Genomic DNA, 27,076 nt, shown 5'->3' on the forward strand with positions numbered 1-27,076 from the left:
ACCCCACTTCCTCCTTCCTAACGAAGTGGGCACTTGGTGCTGACTTCAGGGACACTCTAAGAGCCGTACACAGATCGGATGACAGCTCAACCAACATTAGATCTATTTTTTAGTCCTTCAGTGAGACGAGATACCAGGAGGGACAGCACAGGCCTCCCAGTCCCTTCCTTCCCTGTCCAAGATGGTGTCGCGTCCATGCTCCCACCACAGACGGAGGTGAGAAGTCCGAGGCCCTACGCGTGTGGTGCCGGTGCTGGGCAGAGCAGAGGAGGGCCCCACTGTCTGGAGCCAAGCTTGCAAGACTGGCTGAGCATCTGTCCCAGAGGGAGGAGGTGTTCTGGCTGCTCCCAACATCCTCCTCAGGGACCTGCGACAGAGCTCTCTCTCTTCATTTGGGACCATCAAGAGCTGGCCTCTTCTTGTTTCCCTTTGAGATATGTGTGGTGAGGGTACCATTGGAGGAATCCCACAGCCAGAGGGGCCTCCCTGGACCCATGAGGCCACGTCGTGCAGACCCCTCAGCTCCCAGCCACGCAAGCCCACAGGGTGTGGTCTCCACTGTCCAATGCCACGTGCAAACAAATCTGGTCTGTTAGGGGCATGCCATCTGTTCACAAGACTCTACACACCAGATAATATTAGGCATCAGTTCAGTTCAGTCGCTCAGTCGTGTCCGACTCTGTTCGACCCCATGGACTGCAGCCCACCAGGCCTCCCTGTCCATCACCAACTCACAGTTTACTCAGACTCATGTCCATTGAGTCAGTGATGCCATCCAACCTCTCATCCTCTGTCGTCCCTTCTTCTCCTGCCTTCAGTCTTTCCCAGAATCAGGGTCTTTTCAGATGAGTCAGAGCCTGCCTACTACTTCTGGTCCCCACGTCCCAATTGAGTTGGGACAACCACACACCTGGGAGGAGGAAATAAAGGCAGTTTAAGGCAGGTTAATGCCACAATCTTCAGGATGAAGGAAACGATATGGCAGGGGGAAATGCTTCTTTTAAAAACAGTTGAGAGAGGATTCCCGGAGATGGAGGAGGAGGAAGCAGGACTGTGTCTCCTCAGCCTCCCGGAGCAGCACAGAGTATGTGGACTTAAAGGGCCAGTGCCTTCCCCCCTTCAGAGCTATGGAATACACACACAAGCAAATGAGGAAGAAAAGTGAAAGTTATACTACAAAAAATCAACCAAACACAAAAGAAGACAGGAAATGATGGACTAAAACCTGTAAGGCACATAGAAAACAAGTAGCACAATGACAGTAAGTCTCTACTCATCAGTGATCACTTATTAAACTCTCCAAGCAAAAAGCAGAGATTTGCAGAATGGATAAACACTTATGATTCGATGAAAGGTGGCCTGCAAAAGGCTCAGCTCAGTTCAGTTCAGTCGCTCAGTCGTGTCCGACTCTTTGTGACCCCATGAACCACAGCACGCCAGGCCTCCCTCCCTGTCCATCACCAACTCCCGGAGTTCACCCAGACTCATGTCCATTGAGTCTGTGATGCAGAGATCCAAAGACACAAATGAAGCGAAAGGCTGGAAAAAGCCGCTCCATGCAAACAGTAACCGAGAAGGAGCAAGGGTGGCTGCACTAACATCAGACAAAACAGACCTGAAATAAGAAAATGGGGTAAGAGACGAAGGAGGGCATCCTACACTAACAGAAGGTTCAGTACAGCAAGCAGCTGTAACAGTCACAATGCGCACCTAACATCAGAGCATCGAAGCTTATTAGGCAAACACCAACAGAGCTGGAAAAGCAGATGACTCTACAGTAACAGTTGGAGACTTCAACATGCCACTCACATCAATGAACACGACAACCAGACGGGAGATCGGTAGGGAAAGAGGACTTGACCCCACGACAGACTAGCTAGGTCTAACGAACACTTGACCCAGCACTACAGCATGGAGACGCCTCGCAAACGCGCACCAGCCATTTTCCAGGACGGACCATACATTAGGCGATGAATTAAGTCTCAATAGATTTTACAAGATAGATGTCATGCAAAGTATCTTCTCCGACTATAACAGATAAAGTTAGAAATCAGTAACAGATGACGAATTCATACATCTGTGGAAATTAAACAATACGATCAATGGGTCAAAGAAGAAATTACAAGGGAAATTAGAAAATACTTAAAGATGAATGAAAATGAAAACACAACGTAACAGAACTTAAAGGATGCAGGCAAAGTCGGGGAGGAAGGGGATAGTTCCTGCCACAGCAGCAATGAAGGACGCCGCAGTCACTAGCTACTGCTTCCACCCACGGGGCGGCGAGCTGCTGGGCCCTGAGGGACTCATGAAGGAAGGAATACCTGCCATCCAGCAGCCATCAGTCGGAGGAGGAAATGGCAACCCACTCCAGTGTTCTTGCCTGGATAATCCCAGGGACGGCGGGGCCTGGTGGGCTGCCGTCTATGGGGTCGCACAGAGTCGGACACGGCTGAAGTGACTTAGCAGCAGCAGCAGCAGCAGCCATCAGCCTGCCCAGCCACCTCCAGTGGCACACACAGCCTGAGGGAGCTCAGGATGTGAAACACAGCACCCTGGTCCCAGGTAGCTGAGGTGCATGTCAAAGGAATGACTTCAGTGAGCCCAGACTCTTGCAACTTCCAGTAAGTGCTAAATTGTTAGGTTTTTTTGACTGCACTGCATGGGGGATCTTTGTTCCTTGACGGGGATAAACCCATGCCCCTTGTGCTGGAAGCCTGGCGCCGTAACCACTGGACCACCAGGAAGTCCATAGTCTTCTTTTATTAGCAGTGATCTGTTGTTTGAACATTCTTTGGCAATGCCTTTCTTTGGGATTGGAATGAAAACTGACCTTTTCCAGTCCTAAGGCCTCTGCTGAGTTTTCCAGATTTGCTGACATATTGAGTGCAGCACTTTCACGGCATCATCTTTTAGGATTTGAAATAGCTCAACTGGAATTCCATCACCTCCACTAGCTTTGTTTGTAGTGATGCTTTCTAAAGCCCACTTGACTTCACATTCCAGGATGTCTGGCTGTAGGTGAGTGATCACACCATCGTGGTTATCTGGGTCATGAATATGTTTTTTGTAAAGCTCTTCTGTGTATTCTTGCCGCCTCTTCTTAATATCTTCTGCTTCTGTTATATCCATACCAATTCTGTCCTTTATTGTGCCCATCTTTGCATGAAGTGTTCCCTTGATACCTCTAATTTTCTTGAAGAGATCTTTAGTCTTTCCCATTCTGATGTTTTCTTCTATTTCTTTGCATTGATCACTGAGGAAGGCTTTCTTATCTCTCCTTGCTATTCTTTGGAACTCTGCATTCAGATGAATATATCTTTCCTTTTCTCCTCTGCCTTTCACTTTTCTTTTTTTGGCTATTTGTAAGGCCTCTTCAGACAACCATTTTGCCTTTTTGCATTTCTTTTTCTTGGGGATGGTCTTCATCCTTCCTCCTGTACAGTGTCACAACCCTCTGTCCATAGTTCTTTAGGCATTCTGTCTATCAGATCTAATCCCTTGAAACTTTTTCTCACTTCCACTGTATAATCATAAGGGATTTGATTTAGGTCATACTTGAATGGTCTAGTGGTTTTCCCTACTTTCTTCAGTTAAGTTTGGATTTGGCAATAAAGAGTTCATGATCTGAGCCACCGTCAGCTCCGGGTCTTGTTTTTGCTGACTGTATAGAGCTTCTCCATCTTTGGCTGCAAGACTATGATCACTCTGATTTCGGCGTTCACCATCTGTGACGTCCATGTGTAGGGTTGTCTCTTGTGTTGTTGGAAGAGAGCGTTTGCTATGACCAGTGCGTTCTCTTGGCAAAACTCTGTTAGGCTTCGCCCTGCTTCATTTTGTACTGAAAGGCCAAATTTGCTTGCTACTCCAGGTAGCTTGACTTTCTACTTTTGCATTCTGGTCGCCTATGATGAAAAGGACATCTTTTGGGGGGTGTTAGTTCTAGAAGGTCTTGTAGGTCTTCATAGAACAGTTCAACTTCAGCTTCTTCAGCATTCCTGCTTGGGGCATAAACTTGGATTACTATGATATTGAATGGTTTGCCTTGGAAATGAACAGAGATCATTCTGTCATTTTTGAAATTGCACCCAAGTACTGCTTTTTGGACTCTTTTGTTGACTCAAAATTCTCCAAGCCAGGCTTCAATAGTACATGAACTGTGAACTCCCAGATGTTCAACATGGATTTAGAAAAGGCAGAGGAACCAGAGATCAAATTGCCAACATCCATTGGGTCACAGAAAAGGCAAGAGAGTTCCAGAAACACATTTACTTCTGCTTTATTGACTATACTAAAGCCTTTGACTGTGTGAATCACAACAAACTGCGGAAAATTCATAAAGAGATGGGAATAGCAGACCACCTGATCTGCCTCCTGAGAAATCTGTATGCAGGTCAGGAAGCAACAGTTAGAACTGGACGTGAAACAACAGACTGGTTCCAAATAGGAAAAGGAGCACGTCAAGGCTGTATATTGTCACCCTGCTTATTTAACTTCTATGCAGAGTACATCATGAGAAACGCTGGACTGGAAGAAGCACAAAATGGAATCAAGATTGCTGGGAGAAATATCAATAACCTCAGATACGCAGATGGCACCACCCTTATGGCAGAAAGCGAAGAAGAACTAAAGATCTTGTTGATGAAAGTGAAGGAGGAGAGTGAAAAACTGGCTTAAAGCTCAACATTCAGAAAACGAAGATCATGGCATCTGGTCCCATCACTTCATGGGAAATAGGTGGGGAAACAATGGAAACAGTGTCAGACCTTATTTTCTTGGGCTCCAAAATCACTGCAGATGGTGACTGCAGCCATGAAATTAAAAGACGCTTGCTCCTTGGAAGAAAAGCTATGACCAACCTTGATAGCATATTAAAAAGCAGAGACATTACTTTGCCAACAAAGGTCCATCTAGTCAAAGCTATGGTTTTTCCAGTAGTCGTGTATGGATGTGAGAGTTGGACTATAAAGAAAGCTGAGCACCAAAGAATTGATGCTTTTGAACTGTGGTGTTGGAGAAGACTCTTGAGAGTCCCTTGGACTGCAAGGAGATCCAACCAGTCCATCCTAAAGGAAATCAGTCTTGAATATTCATTGGAAGGACTAATGAAGAAGCTCAAGCTCTAACACTTTGGCCCCCTGATATGAAGAACTAACTCATTGGAAAAAATCCTGATGCTGGGAAAGATTGAAGGCAGGAGAAGGGGATGCCAGAGGATGAAATGGTTGGATGACATCACTGACTCGATGGACGTGAGTTTGAGTAAGGTCCGGGAGTTACTGATGGACAGGGAGGCCTGGCATGTTGCAGTCCATGGGGTCACAAAGAGCCGGACATGACTGATGACTGGACTGAACTGAACTGAGTCTTCTGTTCCTACCCCCTGCCCTTTGCTGCAAAACTCCTATATATCGTGACTCTTTCTCGGAGCAGGCCTCTCCAGGTCACTCGAGATGCAGTCTCTTGGGCCTGAAGCCCTTGGGTGCCCACTGAGTGAAACACACCTCTCAACCTTTAGGTTGTGAATGCAGTTTTTGTTTTTTGTCAACATGCTGCTAAGCGGGCATGACTATAAAGATATTTTAGAAAGAAGATAGATTTCAAATCAGCAATTTTACAGTTTGTTAGGGGGAAAATCACACAATGTCAGAGTTGTGAGTGAAGTTTCATTCGGGGCAAAACGAGGCCTGCAGCCCGGGGACAGTGTCTCAGGCGGTTCCGAGGAGCTTCTTTGAGGGGGTGTGGGGGGAGCTTGGACATATAGCAGTTTTTGCAACAAAGGACAAGTGGCAGGAACCCCAAGATTATTGTTAGTTAAAGAAAACCAGATAGCCCAAGCTAAGGAATGTAGCACTGTTCTGTATTTGGGAGGCTGCGCAAGTCAGGGCTCACTTTGGTGGGCACCTCGGCTCCCTGGACCAGGCCCCCTGTGCTCATGGCCTGCGCCCCTCGGGGCTCACGGGGAGAGGCTGCATGTAGGGCTGGATGGCAGGGGTTCTTCTCCCCTGGGTCCCCTCAGGGCTCACCAGCTCTTGTTGGAGGGCTGAAATCACTGAGGACTGTGATGTTCTTCGTTTACTGATGGAAGGAAATATTCCACTTCTCAAAGTAAACAGACTAGAGAAAAAAAGCTAAACCCAAAGCAGCTAGTGGAAAGAAATAACAAAGATTAGAACAGAGATAAAGACTAGCAAATAGAAAAACAAAGCCAACATAAACAAAAGGTAGTTCTTTGAAAAGATTAACAATTGACAGATCTTACCTAGAGGAACTAAGAAAAACAGAATGCTCAAATACTAAAATCAGAAATTAAAGTGGGGACATTACTGTCAACTCTATAGAAATAAGGATTAGAAGAGAGCCTTATGAGCAAATGTAACCCAGTTGGGTCACAGATGAAGTGCACATTCTGAGAAACACAAAACCCAAGCCAGCAAGAAATACTGGATAGAAAATCTGAATAGACTTTATATTATACTAAGAAGGAAAGTGAATCAGTAAATTAAACATCTCCCAGCAAAGAAAATCAAGCTAAGCACTCAATGGCTGACCCTGGCGAATTCTCCAACTGTCCAACATTCAACGTGTGAAGACCAGTCCTTCTCACACCTTTCCAAAGAAAGACTGAAGAGAAGGAGACACACCCTTACTAGTCTATAAGGGCAGCATTACCTGACAACTGGGCCAGACAAGACCTAGATGATAAAAAACTACAGACCAATGTCCTTACGGGCTTCCCAGGCGGTGCTAGTGGTAAAGAGTCCATCTGCCAATGCAGGAAACATAAGAGACTTCGGTTCGATCCCTGGGTCGGTAAGATCCCATGGAGGAGGAAATGGCATCCCACTCCAGTGTTCTTGCCTGGAAAATCCCATGGACAGAGGAACCTGGCGGGCTACAGTCCAGGGGGTTGCAAAGAGTCAACGGAAGCAGCTCAGCACGCGTGCGATGTCCCTCATGAAGATCCTCCACAGACTCTGGCAGGCTGAGCTCAGCAGCACATCAAGCGCTCATCAACAAACGAATGGGTCAAACCTGTCTATGCATCGTAACTGCGGACAGAAATGTCACCTGCCAGTAAACAAAGGAAGTTGCAACCATCAAGCCGTCACATCACAGCTGCCACCACCTCCAGCAGGGCATCCTGAGGGCTTTCAGGAGGGAGAAAGGCAGGATTCTGGCCCTAGGTGCATGACATCAGAAGAATGGCTTCAGTGAGCCCAGAGAGAGCACTCAGTTCATTAACTGGAGATACCTGGTGTTGTGATTAGCAGTCATATTCTGAGGCTTGACCACACTCTTTTTTTTTTTTCTTCAAAAAACTCCAATATATCCTGGCTCCTCCCAACTTCTTCAAATCAGTCTCAGAGCTACCGAGAGCCTGTCTCCTGGACTCTAGTCCTCAGGAGTGTCCCCAAATGAAACAATTCTCAGCTTCTAGGCTGTGCATTTTTTCAGTTGGCATAACTTGCCTGACAGCCTGCTTCTCTGACCATGGTGTAACACCTATGAAATAAAATCCGTATTTTACGGGAAGATAAGAAGAATCTGCTGTCGCCTCCGTCTTCCCCCAACCCCGCACCCTGCGTGTCTGTATCTGCATCGGCCCCATCAGCAGGGACACCTGCTCAGCCTTGAAGAGTGACGTTCGCCCAGCACCAACAAGACAGCTCCGTGAAGACAGCTTTCCTTCTTGCCTTGTGCAGGTCACCAGGACCCCACCTTGCCCTCACAGACCTGGATTGTGCAAGCGACCTATGGCACGTCACGCAGAGCCTGTCTCGGAAACCCGCGTCACTGTGGGTTGAACTCTGATGACCAGCCAGCTTTCTGAGAGGCTCTCCCTGGTGATAATCTTCACCTTGGCCTCCTGGATTGTGCAAGCGACCTATGGCACGTCACGCAGAGCCTGTCTCGGAAGCCCTCGTCACTGTGGGTTGAACTCTGATGACCAGCCAGCTTTCTGAGAGGCTCTTCCTGGGTGGTAAGCTTCACCTTGGCCTGAGTAATAGTTTCTGTTTCTCCCTTAGACGGACAGCCTTTGCTGCGAGGCATCCGTTTCACAGACGGCCCCCGGATGAGCATGCTGCCGTGGGGTCACCAGCAAGGTGCCCAGTGAGGAGCCGGGCCAACCACCGCCAGCCTGAGCTTCCGCTTCCCAAATGCCTTGGTGACCCACACAGCAGACCACTACAGTGACCCCCTCTCCCCTCCTTCCCTAACTTCCACCCTTCTGCCTTCAATTCACTGCTGAAGAGTGAACCCCCAAGCCCCAGGCCCCACCCTCACCTCCACAAAGGCAGAGCCCGATCCACTCTCTCCCCCTGACCTGTGACCTTGCTGTGCCCACGCTGTGGGCCCTCAAGGACCTGTGAGTGATGGGCCTGTCCTCTCAGGGTTCCCTGAGAGGGAACAGTCATCGCTGCGGGCGTCTTGGAACTGCAGTGAGGCCACATGGGCCGCTGCGTCCACAGCCCGTCTCCGCGAACTGTCTGTGGGGCACCGCACGGCCCAGGCGAACCCGGGCCTCCCCGGAGGTGCGTCAGCATCAGCGGGCCGAGACCAAACCAGCCCGTGGTGGAGCCTCGCTCAGCCTTAAGGCCGAAGGACAGTCTGACACAGGCTCCAACATGACCAGAGCTCGAGGATGCTGCGCTCTGAGAGGTGAGCCAGGCACAAGGACAAAGGCTGCTTGGTTTAATAACATCAGGCACTCGAGGAGCCAAGTCATGGGCGCGGAAGGTGGGCTCGTGGGGCCGGGCTGGGGTGGGGGAGGGCAGTGCTGTTTTGGGGACAATAAACAATTGTTTAAACAGTTTCAGTTCTCCAGGATGAAGAGTTGCAGAGGTGGCGTGGTGATGCCAGTGAACACATAAAACTGGCTAAAACGAGAAACTGTGTGTCGTATGTATTTTACCACAGTAAAGCATTTGAAAGGATAAGTGGTTGAGAAGAAGACGCCTGGTTTGGAGGAATAAATAAGGATTGCGGTCAGATGCGTCCAGCTCTTTATGACCCTGTGGACTGCAGCCCACCAGGCTCCTCTGTCCATGGGCTTTTCCAGGCAAGATACTGGAGTGGGTTGCCATTTCCTTCTCCAGGGGATCTTCCTGACCCAGGGATCAAACCTGTGTCTCCTGCATCTCCTGCATTAGCAGGTGGATTCTTTACCACTGAGCCACCTGGGAAGCCCATTTGGAGGAATAGGAGTAACCAATTCATTGTGTGATATCCACTCCTAAATATATATTCTCCACATTAAAAGAAAACTCATACGTGGCTGTCATGCTGATACTAACTTGCAATAGCCAAATAGCCATAGACTGGTAAGTGTGTCCATCCACACAGTGCAATATTACTTGGAATAAAGATAAGTGAAGCGCTGACACCCCCTTCAGCACGGGTGAACCCTGGAAACACCCCGCTGCAGGAGAGAACGAGGCGCCAGGTCACCTGGCCGCGGTTTGTTCTCACGAAGTGCCCCAAACAGGCTAATCCACAGAGACAGGGAGTATACTGGTCATTGCAGGGGCTGGGGAGGGAGTGTGCAAGGGGAGAGCCGGGGGAGCAGGGTTGCTCTGGGGGAGTAAGAAGGGTCTAAAATAAATTATGGAGAGGGATGCACGACCAGGATTCCTCTAAAAACCATCATAACACACACTTCAAATAGACTAACTACATGGCATGTGAATTATATCTCAATAAAGCTGCTTTTGAAAAAAAAAAAGCAAGCAAGAAAGAAGTTATGTAACAACATAATGACTCATGATTGCTGGGGTAGCTGGCTCAGTTCAGAGGAGGGTGCGGGGTGATGAGCATGGAGTCCTGACTTGGGAGGATCTCACCTAACGGCTGGGGCAGCCCTGCCCCCTGCGCCCTGGGAATCACCTCCTCTTCACGTGTCTGCCCCAGAGGGGCTGTGGAACCCAGGGACAGCGGGCCTCCTGGCCCGGCTGGGAGCCCAGGGCAGGGCTGAAGGCCTGGCTGGCTCTGCTGGTCAGCGGTCCTGCCAGGGAGCTGGGCCTGCTCTTTCTCCACGCCCTGCAGGCCAGCTCGTGCTCAGGGAGAGAAGCAGCTGGCATTTGTATAATGTTTGAGGTCATGTTTTATTTATTTATTTAAGCAGAAAACACACACATGGTAGAAAAGTCAAAGGGATAAATGAGGTTCACATGAAGAGTGGGTGCCCCAGACCCCAGAAGTTATCAGTCGCTGAGGTGGCCTCCGAGCTCCCAAAGCCAACCACACCGCAACAGTATTCTCCCTCGTGTTTGGGCATCTTCTGCCAGACTTCCACTCCTCCACGGACTGATCTTTTGTGCCCTGGAGCTTGGCCTGCTTATCCAAGCTTTGTAATGCATCTTATTATGATAGAGTCACCCCCTCATGGCTAGTCCCTTCCCAGAATTTCCCTGGCTGCTATCTGTAACAGTTACTCAGAAAATCCTTTACTCAGACTATCTGGTCAATCGACAGGTTTAACGCTTTCCCTGTCAAATTACCCATGACATTTTTCACAGAACTTGAAAAAATAACCCTGAAATTTAATGGAAACATAAAAGACCCAGGATTGCCAAAGCAAATCTTAAGGGAAAAGAACAAAGCTGGTAGCATAACCCTCGCAGATTTCAGACAAACTGCAAAGCTATAGTAATCAAAACAGTGTGGCAATGGCATAAAAACAGACGTACAGCTCCGTGGGACAGAAGAGAGGGCCCAGAAGTAAGCTCAGGCACCCACGGCCGATAATCGCTGACAAAGGCGGCAAGAATATAAAGTAGGAAAAGGACACTCTCTTCAGCAAGTGGTGCTGGGAAAGTCGGACAGCTATATATGAATCAGTGAAGTCAGAACACTCTCTCACACCACCCACAAAAATAAACTCAAAATGGCTCAAAGGCAAACAAAAGACACAACCCCACAAAACCCCTAGAAGAGAACACAGGCAAACATTCCCTGACATAAATGGTACCAGTGTTTTCTTAGAAAGTGGGAGTCCTGCCAGGCAGAGCTTGTGGGGAAGCTTGGCCCTGCCTCAGAGACCTCCTGCCGCAGGCCTATAACCTGCCTCTAGTCCTGAGGAGTCCCTCCAACAGACCCAACTCAAAATAAAAGGACTTGGACTGTCACGTGTGACAGCTAAAACAGCGTTCGGTGTGGGGCTGGGGTCTCTGCTGAGGGACACATGGAACCTGAGGACCGGAGTGTGGTCATGAATTGACTTAGCATCCTGACTCAGTTGTACGGGGGACAAAGGGACATCTCGTCTATGATTTAGTCTCAAATGGTCTGGAAAAAGACCTACAAATAACTTTTGCTCCAAGTACAGTGTAGAAACACAAGAGGCTGCCTGGATCCATCCAACAACCATGCAAGCTGTAATTGTTGGCTGTTGTTCAGTCGCTAAGTTGTGCCCAATTCTTTGTGACCCCATGAACTGCAGCACGCCAGGCTTCCCTGTCCTCCACTATCTCCCAGAGTTTGCTCAAGTTCATGCCCATTGAGTAGGTGATGCCATCCAACCATTTCATCCTCTGCCACCCTCTTCTCCTTTTGCCTTCAACTTTTCCCAGCATCAGGGTCTTTTCCAATGAGTCTGCTCTTGCAAGCTGATTATGCTACAAACTCATAGTTTTTATAAAACATTCATTTTTACTTATTTATTTGGCTGTGCCAGGTCTTAGCTGCACACACAGGATCTTTAGTTACAGCATCTGGGCTCTTAGTCCTCAAATTTTCTGTGTCTTCTTTGCTGTAAATCTGGGCTCATGTAGCCTGGTCACATTCAGTGGGTTATAATTTGTTCCTGTCATTCTTTATTTTCCTGACCGAATTGCCCCAGATTCAGCCAGGGGCAGCCTGCTCATGCTGGCTCATGCTCTTCCCATGTGGCCCCACCTTTCTTAAACAGCTCCTCACTTTCTGACCCAAGATTTCTGGCCCCCTGTGCCTCGCTCGCCCCAGCCCTGGATCATTCATCCCCCAGGTGGCTCCGGGCTCCTCTGGTGAGGACCGTCCCAGAAACCCAGGTCTGGGCACTGGGCCTGCTCAGGGGTCTTGGGCTGCAGGTCCCTCCCCAGCCGCCCTGCTCTGAGGCAGGGAGCACATAGTCTGTTACATCTCCAGTGCAGTTCAGTTCAGTTGCTCAGTCGTGTCCAACTCTTTCAACCCCATAGACTGCAGCACACCAGGCCTCCCTGTCCATCACCAACTCCTGGAGTTTACTCAAACTCATGTCCATTGAGTCGGTGATGCCATCCAACCCTTTCATCCTCTGTCGTCCCCTTCTCCTCCTGCCCTCAATCTTTCCCAGCATCAGAGTCTTTTCCAATGAGTCAGTTCACATCAGGTGGCCAAAGTATTAGAGTTTCAACTTCAGCATCAGTCCTTCCAATGAATATTCAGGACTGATTTCCTTTAGGATTGACTGGTTGGATCTCCTTGCAGTCCAAGGGACTCTCAAGAGTCTTCTCCAACACCACAGTTCAAAAGCATCAATTTTTCGGCTCTCAGCTTCCTTTATAGTCCAACTCTCACATCCATACATGACTACTGGAAAAACCATAACCTTGACTAGACGGACCTTTGTTGGCAAAGTAATCTCTCTGCTTTTTAATACGCTGTCTAGGTTGGTCATAACTTTTCTTCCAAGGAGCAAGCGTCTTTTAATTTCATGGCTGCAGTCACCATCTGCAGTGATTTTGGAGCCCAGAAAAATAGTCAGCCACTGTTTCCACTGTCTCCCCATCTATTTGCCATGAAGTGATGGGACCAGATGCCACGATCTTAGTTTCATCTGTTACAGTCTGCTGCCCCTCAGTGATGTCTGCATCCACCTGTGTGTTTTGAAAATGATGCGCTTGCACAGGTACCATCATTTCCAATCCAAGACAGAGTTTATCGTCGTTTTCTCTCTTGAAATCTGCAGCTCCCTGTGCTGACAGTTGAAAAGTCAGATCCTCTTGTTCTCAAGGTGCTAACACCCTTGACCGCTTTGGGTACAAGGGCTTTGAACACCTGCAGGCACAAAGCCGCCCCTGAGGATGGCTCACGGCCCTCGCCTCCTGCGTCCTCTCCTCCCCAAGGCTCCAACAGCCTCATGCAGGGTCACCCATGTGGGTGCCTCTCCTCTGCAAGAGTTCTGACACCGTGCGCCAGGCCAGGTCTCTGTCCCCAGCCCACCTCCCGGCCCCCGACCAGGGGCCCTCACCCGCAGTGGGCACAGGGACGTGGGAGGAGGAGCTGGGATGAGGGCCCAGGAGCCTGAGCCCGGCATGGAGGAAGGGGGTTCAGCAGGAGCAGAGGCCCTGGGGCACCTGAGGACACGGGGAGGTTGTGACACGCACGCCCGGCTGCAGACCCCGTGGCGAGAGCCCCGTGGCCCAGTGCGGGGCCTTCAGAGGGTGTCATCAGAGGTGGTGTGCCCCCATGCCGGGGCAGTACTCCAGGCAGAGATGGGGGCACCTGATAAAGCACCAATCAAATCCTTCATCTGCTCCTATTTCATGTAATGGGCAGACCAGTCTCCTGATGGGTGGGGCTGGCCTTTATCTCCCAGCACAAGGAAGTGGGCTCCCTGAAAGGGCTTTGAATGCCTGCAGGCACAAAGCTGCCCCTGAGGATGGCTGACGGCCGGCGCAAAGGGTAAGGAAGGAGCCAGGAGCTTCTGCGGAGATGGCTGGTGCAGGGCGAGTGTGCGGTCAGCAGAGGCAAGGTGAGGAGAAAGTTAGGTTTCGGATAAATTGGCCCGAGAGAAGCAGGCGGAGTCTCCCGGAGCTGTGGGAACCCACAGTTGGACATCCTGAGCGCAGGGGGGAGAATGGTGGGTGTCCCTCGTCCAGCCTGTGGGCCCGAGACTCTGGCCTGTGTGCCCTGGTGATGCTGGGCTGGCTGGTGGACACCAGGCACCCATGGGTGCTTGCCAGCCCCGAGCCGGGGCCAGTGCCTGCCGCCCCCTAGAACAGCAGTGGTGGGGTCTCTGTGGCCAGCCTGCAGTGGCTCTCTGAGTGGGCCCCCTTCCTCATGACTGTGTGGACCCTCGTGGCTCTGTGGTCTGTCCTGGGTGGGCGTGTGCGTCGGGTTGGGTCCACTCCTGCCCGCGGGGCGGGCCTCCCGGACTGTGTGTGGGTCCTTGCTGTGGTCCTGGGCTCCCTGTGCCTTGTGGTGATCTCAGGTCAGCACTGCCTTCCGGAGCAGCAGGCGGGCCCCCAAGGCCACTCGGCGCCCCTGCTCAGAGCTGTGGGGGCCGGGCTGAGCCGAAGAGGCTGCTGGGCTTCAGGGACCTTTGGAGGGGCGATGACCCTCCGAGTGCACAGGCCCTGTCCTGGTGGACGCACCAGCGGTAAGATCCCAGGGCTCAGTGGGGCCATGGCCAGGGTCTCCTCGGCGTTCCTTCTAGGCACGCGCACTTGGCTGTTTCTATATGGAGTAGGAAAGGACGAATGGCAGCCGCCCCGTATTTCCACAAACTTACACTGGCGGAGTCTGAAGTGTGATTATTCCTTATAAGCACGTAGCTTTTGGTAAAAGTGCAAAGAATAAATCATTCATCTCTAAGGGAAAATGGAACTTCAGGGCTATGGTATTAAAATAAATTAAAAACTGGCACCCAGCATGATATCAGTTAAGACCAGACAGACTGTGTCCTGTGAGTCCAGTGACCTCTTCGCACACGGGGATGACTTGGCCAGATCACTCCCCACGGGGCTGTGGTCTGCGTGGGGCAGTCACCCCTGGGTGTGCACGGTGTGGCTGTGGGTGCTGAGGGTCCCTCCCAGCCCGCCAGCTGTCAGCGACCACACGTCCTTCCTACTGGTGCACGTGCTGGCCCTCAGGTAGCCGAGTCCCGAAGGCCCAGGACAGTGAAGAAACGAGGGTGGGACGCTCTGCTCCTGGACGGGACGCTGACAAGATGCGGGGCTCCCTGGCCCCAGAAAGCTCCCCGGGCAGGAGCACACGTGCGCTCACCTCCCTGCCGTGGCAGACGGCCGGCCCCTGGGGTCCGGGCGAGAGCCTGGCGAGGCCTGGCCCGACTTGCGTCCTCCCGATGAATGACCCAGAGCTAGGAAGGGACTGAGCCCGGCGGTATTACCCCTGGCCGCAGGGGGCCGAGGCTGCGTCCCTCCCAGGCTGGACGTGGGGAGGGGCAGCGAGGCCAGAGCCCCGGGGGCACACGCGGTGCTCCCTGAGTCCAGGCGTGGCTGCACTGCCCACCCCGGAGCAGGAGACCAGAAGCAGGAGGCACCCACCGTCGGCCGGCAGCTCAGCGGGGAAATCTTGGCCAGCGTGATAGGACTCTGACGGCGGTGAACGCAGACGAGGCGGGGCTGGGCAGGTGGTCCCCTGGCGGGCCAAGGGAGGCAGGCCATCCTGGCCCCTGGCCGCCCTCCCAGGGCTGGAGGACGGGCTTGGGGGCAGCCGGTGTGTCTCGGAGGAGCAGTGGGAGGGAGAGCAAGGGGGCTCCAGCAGAAGCCTCGTCTTTCACGGGGACACACAGCGTGTCCACGTGCGGACGGCATTCTCCGAGGAGGGAGCTGGACCCAGGCTGCCGGGTGAAGGACGCGGGCGGTAGGAGGGCCCAGGATCCGCTTAAACTCGGGGCGCTTTGCCAAGGGCATCCCAGGGTGACAGTGTGGAAAATAGGAGGCCGAAGAGGGAAACTCGGGGGGCACTCATGGGCGGGGCATGAGGTGGGGCAGGGCAGGCCTGGGTGTCAGCGACGGGAGGTGCCCATTCGGGGCAGGGGTGGGGTTGGCGGGATCGGGTTGGCCAGGCTGGGGCAACCAGGGCCAGGCGGGTGGGTGCCAGGACTCCCGATCGGAGGGCCCGGGAAAGGGCCTGCGTGCGTGTCCGCCCGTCTGGAGCGAGCGAGCTGGGGATGGGGGGGCGTGGCCTGGGGCCAAGGCCTGGCAGCGGGAGGTCTAGGTGGGACCCCGGCTTTCAGGGCTTTCAGGGACCATCTAGGGTGGCCCCCTGTGGGCGCACAGAGGCAAAGGAAGGGGGTCTGGAGGCGAGGGCACGGATAGAGAGAAGGGACAGGGTGGGGTTGGTCCCGAGGACTCAGGGCAGAGTGAGGCGAGGCCCTGGGTGGGGAGGACGTGGTGGTCTCTTCACCCCGGGGGACAAGGCCCAGACCACGCCGGCCCTGCTCGTGACCCTGGCGGCAGGTAGAACGTGGGGGGCAGTCGCTCGGGGGCGGACTGTGCACAGGCCCCACAATGGCCTCCCAGCGCGTCACCTCCCAGACCGCCGGGGGAGGCTGCGGTGGGCGGGGGCGGTCTGCTGGTGACGGGCTGGTCCGCGTGGGGCTACCCCTCGTGCGAGAGCTCTTCTGGGGAAATGCAGCCGTGCTGCACGCGTGCTGGAACCGAGCTGGGAGCACGCCGCCGGAGTCGCCCCCTCCCCCGGCCCATCAGCGCAGCAGAGATTCCCTCACCCCAGGTTCCTGCAGCTCAGGGGTGAGCAGGTCTCTGCACTTCAGACTTTCCGCAAAGTGGCATCGCGCTTTGGGTTTGCTTGATTGCTGGTGTCTGTTTGCATGTTTCCTCTCCGGTATTGGGGTTTCCATGATGACTGCACTGCTGAGCTTCTGATCCACCCTCTTTGCTCTGTGTGTGTGTGTGTGTGTGTGTGTGTGTGTGTGCGCACACACACACACACACTCACTTGCTCAGTAGTGGCCGATTCTGGAAGCTCTTTATGTAACCGACACCGATGCTTTTTTTACCCATGTATGGTCACAGGCCTTCGGACCTCCAGCCTTTCCTCCCTTAAAACCATGACTTCTGAGTGCGTAGGAGAGTTTCCTTTCAATGCAGTCAGATTATCTGTGTTTCACGGTTAGTGTATTTTGTGTCCTATGTAAGAAATCTTTCCGAATGGATGCCTAGGCTTTTTTTTTCCGAATAGACACTCACTCGTCCCAGCACGCTAGACTCAGAATGACCATCCTTTCCCCGTGACCTGGGAAGTACCTTTGCCACGAGTCAAGGGGCCGTGTGCTCTCTCTGGGTTCCCCATAGCTGCCACCATCCGCTCACTTAACCTCATGCCAAATCCAGTCTCTCCTCAGTGCTGTGGTTGTTGGCCCAGACTCCCAGGAGCGCACGGCCCCCACCGCAGTCTGCTCAGGCTGGGCCACTCGGACACAGACCCACGGCCCCTCAGGTCTGGAGGCTGTCCATCCAAGATCCAGGCTCCTCCTGAGGCCGCTCCCTGGGCAGGTCGAGGGCCATCTTCTCCCCGAGGCCCAGCTGACCGTCCTCTGGTGTGGGTCTGTGCCCTGCTCTCCTCTTCTCACAAGGACCCCAGGCACTTTGGATCAGAGGCAACTCGTATGACCTTATTTAACCTTAATTACTTCCTCGGAGACCGCATCTCCAAACACAGCCTCCCTGAGTGTTAGGGCTTCAACAGACACGGGGGGTAGGCACATTCTGTCCACACCACCTGCCTTGTTCACCTTCAAGCGTGTTCTGGGCTCTTCGGGGCCTCGAGTGTGTCTGTCAACTACAGAAAAAGTTTTACTGGGATTTTTAATGGGAATGTGTTGACTCCACAGGTAAACGTATTTTACAAACTGAGTCTTCTGATCCAAGAACACGCTCTATTTCTGTTTTAAGGGCCAAGAGCAGCCCCTCCATAAAAGAAGGGTTTGCGGTTAATCAGCTTGTCCCCGGGTAGCATCCTCTTTTCCCTCAAGCAGGTGAGGTTGTGGCCTCTGCTGTAGACAGACTGGATGTTCAGCAGTGTTGGCAGCTGGGTCAGCCTTGGTGTGGGGATATGGCACTTCTGAGCCCACGCAGAGCCTCCGTCTCTGCCGCCTGGGCCACTTGCCCATGGGCCACTGAGCAGAGGGCCGCAGGCCTCCATCTACTTGCTCGTGGAGAGCCCTCTGCTGCTGACCTCCCTCAGCGGGCTTTCAGGAGGGACTCCAACCTCTTAATCCTGTGTTCACTCCAAGAGGTTCGTCCACAGCTCCACCTCCGTCCCAAAGGCCACCTTGTCACCAGTCTTGCAACCAGAGACCCGATTTGCTGCCCAGGGCAACATTTGCAATGTCTGAAGATATTTTTGGTTGTCCCACCGGGAGCAGAGTCCCCTACATCTAGTGAGCAGAGGTCAGGGACACTGCTAAACATCCTACAAAGCGCAGTCCTTCCCATGAACAAAGAATTACCTGGCTCTGAATGTCAACAATTGAAGTTGGACCCTTACCTCACACCATATAAAAAAATTAACCAAAATGGGTACATGACCTAAGTGTAAGACCTCAAACTATGGCTCTTAGAAGAAAGCCTAGGGCAGAATTTTCACAACATTGAGTTTAGCGACATGTCTTTGATATGACTCCAAAAGTACAGACAGTAAAAGAAAAAACTGACAAAATGGGATTCATGAGAACGGAAAATCCTGTGCATCGAAAGACTCTACACAGAATGAAATACAAACAGTAGAATGGGAGAGAGTATTTGCAAGTTATATATCTGATAAGGATTTAACATTCAGAATATATAAAGAACTTCTGAAACTCAACAACAGAACAACAATTCAGAAATGGATTAAGGATTTGAATAGACATTTCTTCAAAGAAAATACACAAATGGCCCATACTCACATGAAAAGGCACTCAACATCATGAATCATTAAGGAAACGCAAATCAAAACTACAGTGAGACACCGCTGCACACTCAGCATGGTTTCTATCCAAAAAAAAAAAAAAAAGCCACCAAAAAGAAGTAGCGAGTATTGGCAAGGATGTGAAGAAATTGACATCTCTGTGTATAATTGGTGGGAAGGTACCTGGTGCCACCTCTATGGAAAACGTTAGGAAGGTTACTCAAAAAGTGAAAAATAAAATTACCATCTGATCCAGGATTTTCACTTCTGGGGATATAGTCAGAAGAACTGAAAACAGCCTCCAAAGAAATGTCTGTACATTCACGTTCACGGCAGGATTAGTTGCAAACGCTGAAGTGTGGAAGCAACCTAAACGTCCGGAAGAAAAGAGAGCAAAATGGGGGACATCTACACCATGGAATACTGTTCAGTGTGAAAAAGGAAGGGGCTTTTGACACCTGCTGGAACATGGATAAAACCTTGAGGCGCCAAGTAAAATAGGCCAGGCGCAAAAACACAAATAGCCCGTGATCCCACCTACATGAAGTCCTAGAGAACGCCACTTCATAGAAGTAGAGTTGTATGGTGGTTGGGGGGACTGGGGGAGGGCAGTCGGTGTTATGAAGTCCTAGAGAACGCCACTTCATAGAAGTAGAGTTGTATGGTGGTTGGGGGGGACTGGGGGAGGGCAGTCGGTGTTTAATGGGGGCAGAGTCTCAGTTTGGGAAGAGGAGAAAGTTCTGGGGATGCTGCTGGGGATGGTTGGACCGAGGTGCTTAATGCCGCTGAGCTGTGCACTGACAAGCGTGGAGACCACAGACTTCGTGTTACATGTGTTTCACCACAGCAAGGACTTGGGGGCAAACGACACCAAGGCCAAGGCTAAGGGCCTGGACCAGCCCTCCTGGCAATCTGCCCACGCCCCCAGCAGTCCTGCCCGTGTCTGTGAACCCTTGCCCCGTGGAGCTCGTGGCCTGTCTTGCTGCCCGCGTCCCCACACCGCCTTTCCTCTTTGGCCCGGTGGTCCGTGCGGCCACGTGGAGGGTCCCCTTGGGCTGAGGTCGTCTCCTGGGGGTGTCGGCTGTGTCTGTGGCAGATTTGCTTTCCTTGCCTCAGTCAGTTCCGTTGCTCAGTCGTGTCTGACTCTTTGCGACCCCATGGACTGCAGCATGCCAGGCTTCCCTGTCCTTCACCAACTCCCAGAGTTTGCTCAAACTCACGTCCATTGAGTCGGTGATGCCATCCAGCCATCTCATCCTCTGTCGTCCCCTTCTTCTCCTGCCTTCAATCTTTCCCAGAATCAGGGTCTTTTTAAATGAGTTAGTTATTTGCATCAGGTGGCCAAAGTATTGGAGTTTCAGCTTCAGCATCCGTCCTTCCAGTAGATACTCAGGACTGATTTCCTTTAGAATTATCTGGTTTGGTCCAAGGCACCTGCCTAGAAACATCTTTATTTTGCTTCACTTTGGAGGGCACTCTTGGTATAAAACTCTGGGGTGGCAGGTGCTCTCTCCCTCCATCACCTTTCAGGTGACATGCAGTTTTCTTCTGACTTCCATTTTCAAGGTCAGGAAGACTTGCTGTATTACATAGCAAGGATTATTATAAAATCCTCTATTAAGAGCATGTTACCTTGGCTCAGGAATATGTAAATAACAGAATTAGGTTTTTACTTCAAACGAAATATTTGGATTACTTATCTTTTTCATACTGATTTACAGAAATTCTAGTTTTCCAGATGCTGATCTTTTGCCGATTCTATGAGTTACAAATATCTTTTCACAATCTATAGCTTTTGCTTTTTTCATTTTAAGGTATATTTTCTTGGAGAGAAGTTTTGAAAATTTGAAGTTAACTTACTGCTAAACCTACATTTTGAGTTGTTTTATTTTTTCTATGGTATTTCCCCTCCACCTCGAGAATGATATGATTCTTATTTAGCTTTTGTTTAAGCAAACTTGTAAACATGTAGTCAGTTAGCTAAAGGTTAATAAGTAACCTCAAAGGTGTCGACAGTAAAATCTTCATCCTGAATTGGTCATAATAACGCTTACGAAGCATCTAGCTCATCTCCGCCCCAGAGGAGAGGGTCTCCATGCAGCAGGTGTGGGTGCCTGTCTCTCCTCAATCATCGCAGGAACATAAGACACTCCCAGGACCACAGCACAGCTCACCTTTGGGAAGGACCGCTTGGCCAGGCAGTGGCACAAGCTGTGTTTCTTATCTATGAAATAACACAGTGACAGCGCCTATCTCACTGTCTAGGATAAAGATGAGCTGATACAACTGCTTACACTGTGTGCCCCACTGTGTCAGCTACTGTGCTGTTTTCCTAAAGGGCATTACACTGGACTCTCAACAGTGTTGGTGGTCCAGGCAGCATGGGTGGCCCAGGCTGTGTGGGTGGTCCTTGCAGTGTGGGTGGTCCCTGCAGTGCGGGTGGTCCATGCAGGGTGGGTGGTCCAGAGAGTGTGGGTGGCCCATGCAGTGTGGGTGGTCCATGGAGAGTGGGTGGTCCATGCAGGGTGGGTGGTCCAGAGAGTGTGGGTGGTCCAGAGAGTGTGGGTGGTCCATGCAGTGTAGGTGGTCCATGCAGTGCGGGTGGTCCATGCAGGGTGGGTGGTCCAGAGAGTGTGGGTGGTCCAGAGAGTGTGGGTGGTCCATGCAGTGTGGGTGGTCCATGCAGTGCGGGTGGTCCATGCAGGGTGGGTGGTCCATACAGGGTGGGTGGTCCATGCAGGGTGGGTGGACCAGGCTGTGTGGGTGGTCCCTGCAGTGCGGGTGGTCCATGCAGGGTGGGTGGTCCAGAGAGTGTGGGTGGCCCATGCAGTGTGGGTGGTCCATGCAGGGTGGGTGGACCAGGCTGTGTGGGTGGTCCCTGCAGTGCGGGTGGTCCATGCAGGGTGGGTGGTCCATACAGGGTGGGTGGTCCATGCAGGGTGGGTGGACCAGGCTGTGTGGGTGGTCCCTGCAGTGCGGGTGGTCCATGCAGGGTGGGTGGTCCATGCAGGGTGGGTGGTCCGGGCAGTGTGGGGTCTCAGCAACTGGGAGATGACCATGGAGTCACCAAACTCTGCTCTTTTCCTCCAGCAAGGCTGCTGAGTGCACTTCAGGTCTGCTCTGGGGGCTGGTTGGCATCCTAGCCAGGCTGTAACCACTGGGCATTTTCTCAAACCTGTGGCTGCTCTGCTGGCCTTGCCCTCGGCCTGTGCCCTGGGAAGCAGTGGCTGTCCAGCAGGTGGCAGGCCGGTCACTTCCTTGCTGGGCCGCTGGCCCCGAGGTCCTTTGCTTTCTCCCTCCTTTTCGACCCACCACACAGAAGGGACACTGTCATCCCAATCACTTTCCTGCATCGTGGGAATATCCATGCTCCTTCGGTTTATTTTTACAAGATTTTTACACTTAATAAGAAAAAAGGCTAGCAGGTCAGAATCCAGAGAACACCGCTGAGCACCCTCCCCCAGAAGCTCCAGGAGCCCTGGGTCCCTGAAAGGTGAACGAGGGCCACCACCCCATCCCCAAGTTGGGAGGAAAGGTGCAAGGTCAGGAGGAGGGAGCCTGGATGAGGACTTCCCAGAGTCCCAGGGGAGCAGGCTCTCTGCCTCTCCTGCTGACCCCTGATGCAGAGACATCCCAGGGGCACAGAGGTCAGGCTCCTGGGCAACTCTGGTCTCCAGAAACCTGAATCTTCCCCTCACTTCTCCACTCGGTCACAGAGAGGAGAGACACCCCCAAACTCTACAGGAAGACAGATGCATAGCTGTACCTTCCTTTTTGGCATCAAAGTCCCCCACGTGCCACTTCTCAGCATCTTACCATCCTCAGCTTAGGGAAGACGGAGGGGTGTGTCTCTGTGATAAGCAGTGGAGAAGCCGGAGGTCTTCTGTCCCTTCACCCTTCAGCACAGGGGGGGCCCGGGGCACTGCTCTGGGCACTTCCAGGAGGTGGAACCCACCCTGTGCGGGGCTCCCCCCGCTCTGCTGGCCACATCCCTGAGTGTCCATGCGGCTCTCTGCCTGACCTGCATCTTGGCCACAGCCCATGTGGCCCAGGCACCTTGGAGAGGAGAGATTCACCCTGGGGACGCCAAGGCCCCAGCACCACCGGCTTCCTGCCAGGCAGTGAGCCCCTGGGCACCCCCTTTCCCATTTCTGACTAATTTTTCCCTTCAAGTATTGGTGGCTGTGTCTTTTACATTGGGCTCCCCCGTGGCTCAGTGGTAAAGAATACGCCTGCCAGTGCAGGAGACACAGAAGACGTGGGTTCGACCCTTGGGTTGGGAAGATCCCCTGGAGAAGGGAATGGCAACCCGCTCCAGCATTCTCATCTGGAGCATCCCATGGACAGAGGAGCCTGATGGGCTACAGTCCATGGGGTCGTACAGAGTCAGATGCGATCGAGCCTGCACGCTTGTCCTTTATAGCAGATGTCCTGAACAGAAGAACCCACAGGACACAGCTGTCGCCCTTCACCCAGTCCAGCAGGAGGCACGTCCGGCTTTGGTTCGTGCTCCAGGGAAGCTCTGGTCCAGTCCTCAACCGTGTGGCTGGCGTCGTCTCTGCAAGGAGCTGGGTGTGGGCCCCGGGAACAGGGACATGGCTCGCTGTGTGCAGCGGGGTCCCGGGAGGGGCCCCAGGGTCGAGATGTTTGGGGTGAGCTAGTGGACCCGCAGCTGTGGACACCCTGGGTGTCCTGCCACCTGGCCCAGTGACCATCTTCGGGCGCAGTTTGCTGCCTTCTTAAGGTGGGGCCTTGAACCTTCCCAGTGAGGGTGGGGGCCCTGCCCCCTCTGGAAGGGGACCTGGGCGGCTGCCCTGCGTGCTGGGGCTCGGTGCTCATGTGGTTACTCACAAGACAGCAATGTGAGGTCTGCCGTGGGTTCATAAAAGTTAAGGAAGCCTCCCAAGATCCTGAGACGGAGGACCGGGGCCTCTCGGGCAACTTCCCGGGCACCGCCCCTCGGGCTTTCTATTTATAGGAGCTCCCTGCTGGGTCTAGCATAATTACATGAGCGGCTGAGATGGGGCGTCCACCCTAAATAACAACCAGAGTGCTTTGGTGAAAGGTAAAGGCTTGTTTATTCCCCACGTCATAAACCGGCTATGGAATGAGCGCTCTGCGGTGGGCACCTCCCGGGACCTCACCGCCTCTAGGGCCTTCCCGTAAGGACGTGCTGCGTGGCTGGTCAAGACAGCAAACGGGTTGGAGGCGGGGGGGCGGGGAGACACCCTAAGTTGCAGAACCAGGGGCTGTGCCCCCTCCTGTGGCTGGTTCGGGTTCTCCTCAGAGCACTCTTGGCCGTTACCCACAGCTCAGTCTAGACCAGATGCTGGGCACAGACTGTCCGAATAACTCTATTCTATCCATTTGTAAGCCACAGATGTTCCCCGTAAAAGATCTGGAAGCTGTGGAGAAGTAAAAGTTAATGAAATAAAAGCATCCCAAGCTGTAGGTCTGGAGCGCTGTGGGGACAAGACGGCAGTCCGCACTCACACGTGACCACCTCTCCTCTGTCGTCACTACCGCGTGGCGCCTATCAGGGTCCTGACTTTATCACCTCATGTCACAGAGTGAACATTTTCCCATGTCGTTAAAATTCTTTCCAATTTTAAAGGAAGCATAACATCCATCAGATGACTCCACTGTAATTGAATCAGTTCCTTGTTCAGGCCGCTCATTGAAAAGCACTTTATGGACTTAAGTGCATGTCCGAGTGCACATGCCCTTCAGCCCCACCCACCCCAGTCCCAGCACAGATCCCACAGGTGTCCTCACACTTCTGGTAACAAAGGGGCTGTATAAATGACACCTGACCCAAAGACAAGACTGTCCCAGGCCCACGTTGAAGTTGCTCCTTCATGGATCACAGCCTGGTTGTGGCAAAGGGCTTGGGGAACACAGTGAGATGATGAGCCATATGTGCAGGCCTCCCAAGACGGACAGGTCACAGTGAAGAGTTCTGACAAAGTGTGGCCCACTGGAGGGGGAAACGGCAACCACTCCAGTACTCTTGCTGCAAGGACCTCATGAACTGTGCGAAAAGGCAAAAAGATTTGACGCTAGAAGATGAGCACCCCAGGTCAGCGGTGTCCACTGTGTTACTGGGCGGAGCAGAGGGCAATCACGAACAGCACCACAAAGAATGAAGTGACTGGGCCAAAGCAGAAACGACTTCATCTATGACGCCTGATGCTGTAAAACAGTATTGCACAGGAACCTGCAATGTTAGGTCCGTGAGTCAAGGTAAACTGGATGTGGTCAAGGAGGAAATGGCAAGCGTGAACAGGGACATCTTAGGAATCACTGAACTAAAATGAACCAGAATGGGTGAACTTAATTTCAATGACCTTTGTATCTACTACTGTGGGCAAGAATCACTTAGAAGAAATGGAGGAGCCTTCATAGTCACAGAAGACTCTGAAATGCAGTACTTGGTGCAGTCTCAAAAGCGACAGAATGGTCTCGGTTCATTTCCTAGGCAAACCATTCAATATCACAGTAATCCGAGTCTATTCCCCAACCACTGATGCCTAAGAAGCTGGAGTTGACCAGTTCTATGAAGACCTACAAGACCTTCTAGAACTAACACCAAAAAACAATGTCCTTCTCATCATAGGGGACTGGAATACAAAAGTAGGAAGTCAAGAGATACCTGGAGTAACAGCAAGTGTGGCCTTGGAGTACAGAATGAAGAGGGCAAAGGCTAACAGTTTTGTTAGGAGAATGCACTGGTCATAGCAAACACCCTTTTCTAAAAACACAAGAGATGACAACACATAGACATCACAAAACGGTCAATACTGAAATCAGGCTGATCATATTCTTTGCATAAAATAGATTGATTATAAATTTTCTCCAAAGGTGGAGAAATTCTATACAGTTACAAAAAGAAGACCAGGAGCTGACTATGGCTCAGATCACGAGCTCCTTTCTGCAGAAGTCAGACTTGAATTGGACAAAGTAGGGAAGCCACTAGGCCATTCAGGTATGCCCTAAATCAAAGCCCTACAGTGGAGGTGACAAACAGATTCAAGGGAACAGATCTGATAGACAGAGCGCCTGAAGAACTGTGGACAGAAGTTCATAGCACTGTAAAGGAGGCAGTGATCAAGACCATCCCAAAGAAAAAAACGCAAGCAGGCAAAGTGGTTGTCTGAGGAGATTTTATAAATAACTGAGGAAAGAAGAGAAGTGAAAGGCAAAGGAGAAAGGGAAAGATATACCAAACTGAATGCAGGATTCTAGAGAACAGCAAGGAAAGATAAGTACGTCTTCTTAAATGAACAGTGCAAAGTAATAGAAAAAAACAACAGAATGGGAGAGATTAGAGATCTCTTCAAGAAAATTGGAGCTATCAAAGGAACATTTAGTACAAGGATGGGCATGATAATGGACAGGGGAAAAAAGGACCAAACAGAGGCAGAAGAGATTAAGAAGAGGTGGCAAGAATACACAGAAGAACTGTACAAAAAAGGTCTTAATGACCTGGACAGCCATGATGATGTGGTCACTCACCTACAGCCAGACAACCTGGAGTGTGAAGCCAAGTGGGTTTTGGGAAGCATTACTACGAACAAGCTATTGGAGGTGACTGAATTCCAGCTGAGCTATTTAAAATCCTAAACAATGTTGCTGGGAAAGTGTTGCACTCAATATGTCAGCAAGTTTCGAAAACTCAGCAGTGGCCACAGGACTGGAAAAGGTCAGTTTTCTTTCCAATTCCAAAGAAGTGAAGTGAGTGAAACTCATTCAGTCATGTCCGACTCTTTGCAATCCCACAGACGGTCCATGAAATTATCTAGGCCAGAATACTGGACTGCATAGCCGTTCCCTTCTCCAGGGATCTTCCCAACCCAAGGATCAAACCCAGGTCTCTCACATTGCAGGAGGATTCTTTACAGCTGAGCCACAAGGGTAGCCCAATTGCAAAGAAAGGCAATGCCAAAGGATGTTCAAACTACCATACACTTACACTCATGCTAGCAAGGTTATGCTCAAAATCTTTCAACCCAGGCTTCAGCAGTACATGAACCAAGAACTTCCAGATGTATAAACTGGATGTAGAAAAGGCAGAGGAACCAGAGATCAAATTGCCAACATTTGTTGGATCATAGAGAAAGCAAGGGAATTCTAGAAAGTATCTACTTCCGCTTCATTCACTGCACTAAAGTGTTTGGCTGTGTGGATCACAACAGACTGTGGAAAACCCTTAAAGAGATGGGAACACAGACCACCTTATCTGTCTCCTGAGAAACCTGTATACAGGTCAAGAAGCGACAGAATCAGACATGGAACAACTGGTTCCAGTTTGGGAAAGGATATGACAAGGCTGTATATTGTCACCCTGCTTCTTTAACTTCTATACAGAGTACATCATGCCAAATGCCAGGATGAATGAATCACAAGCTGGAATCAAGATTGCCAAGAGAAATGTCAATAACCCCAGATATGCAGATAA

The sequence above is a fragment of the Bos javanicus genome, chromosome 20, assembly GCF_032452875.1.
Source record: "Bos javanicus breed banteng chromosome 20, ARS-OSU_banteng_1.0, whole genome shotgun sequence".
NCBI lineage: Eukaryota > Metazoa > Chordata > Mammalia > Artiodactyla > Bovidae > Bos > Bos javanicus.